The sequence below is a fragment of the Macadamia integrifolia genome, chromosome 14, assembly GCF_013358625.1.
Source record: "Macadamia integrifolia cultivar HAES 741 chromosome 14, SCU_Mint_v3, whole genome shotgun sequence".
Classification (NCBI taxonomy): domain Eukaryota; kingdom Viridiplantae; phylum Streptophyta; class Magnoliopsida; order Proteales; family Proteaceae; genus Macadamia; species Macadamia integrifolia.
Window position 1 is genome coordinate 29,554,539 of NC_056570.1, and position 1,858 is coordinate 29,556,396.

The window sequence follows — 1,858 nt, forward strand, 5'->3', positions numbered from 1 at the left end:
TGGAAAATCAAATTTAAAGAATCATAATCAAACTGATAATTTATAGAAAAAAAAAAAACAACATAGAATATAATAAAAAATGATCACGCTTTTCTTGAGTCTAATATGATACAAATAACAAGGTTGAATGACGTTCCGTGCTAACAAATAAGTTTGAAGTAATCCAGCAGTCAAGATTGAAAACCAATTAATTAATGACTTTAATCCAACTAACTAGAGTGGTTTAATTAATGGATTACTGTTATCGATGTCTTCTTTTGACTTTAATCTTCTAATGTCAATATTGCGTCATTCCATCAATGTGCACGTGTTATGGAGCATGTAATATCCGAGACCAGATCCGTATATAGGTTTCCACCGGGTTAGGGTGTTGAAATTATTTTGTAATTTGTAATTTTGGGGAAAAAAAATAAAAAATTCATCTACAAAGCATTTTGGGGAAACTTTGGGGGTGTTTGGTTCGATAAATCAAATGGTGTATGTATCGGATATGATTGTCAATCTTTTAATAGACATTATTTTGAATTATGTTTCTTTCTGAAAAATCGTTTAGTTGTCTTGAGGCTAGTATATGTTTCTTGCGAGTTAAGATATTGGCTTCCGTAGAGAACTTCTTTCTGTTTTCTCCTTTTATACAATGTGGTAAAAAATGTTATTCAAATATGAGTTTAAGTGTTAAGGTAAACTCAGATTTGAAACACATTCTTTGTAATATGGTCATTCATGGGAAGTAAGGTGCTCACTTATGATGATCATCCTAGTGGAACCAAACAACTCCAAAAATTAAGAATTATCATTCTAAAGAATGTCATCCCAAAGATTTACCGAACCAAACACCCCCTTAGCTGTTCGGGAAGGAGTCTTATTTGGAACGAAATCTAAACCATTAAGATATAAGGTCCAATATCAAGCTGGATGTTGGAGGAACTAACCCGAATACCCGATCGGGCTAGCATTGATGATGATACTGGAATTCCAAACTTCATATAGAAGGATTTCTTGAATAAATCCAACGTGTGGTGGGTCCCATCCCACATAATAATATGGTTGGAACTTTAGAAGTAAGAATTGGATTTGTTGGATTAGATGAGAAGAAATAGTTCATAATGGGATTACTTACTTACTCATCAAGTCATTATATTCACTTTAGGACCAAAATGTTACTTAAGTTGTTAAGTTCAATTATAGTTCTATTGTTAGTCTTTTCTTACTGGATTTGCAAGCTTCGAGATAATTATGGTTTCAATAATTTGGTGCTTTTGGGTTGGTTATGGATTCTGATGGAAGATAACCTAACCCACTTTTTAGGTCTGTATCTTCTTTTTTCTTTATTGCATGATACATGTGTCGTTGTTTTCATCTTTTAGTTCATAATGCATGGGATGGTTGCTCAACTTCCACGACTTTAAATTGGATTTCTCTTACTGTTTATAGTACATGGACAAGGATCTCTAAGAAATAGAAACTGCATAGTGGGAAAATTTTAGTGCTACCATTTCTTGCTAACCCTAATAGCATTCAGGGAAATGGAATCTCAGGAGCAAGGGTGAAATTTTCTAACCAATTCTTGAGATTCTATTTCCCTAGTTGCTACCGGGAATAGCCGGAACTTGGTTGCTATCTCAGTAGCTATCGTGGTAGGATGGTCAAATTTTCTCACACAAGTGTTAGGAAAGAGTTTCCTGTAAGACTGTGTTTGGTAGCCAAGAGAAAAAAAAGAAAAAAGAATACAGAAAAGAGAAGAAATGAAAAAAATAGAAATGGTAAGAAAAAAAAAATATGTTTTTTTGGAAGAAAAGAGAAAAGAAGTCTTTTATTTTCTTGTGCTTTAAGCTAGGGTTTTTTTTTTTTTTTTTGT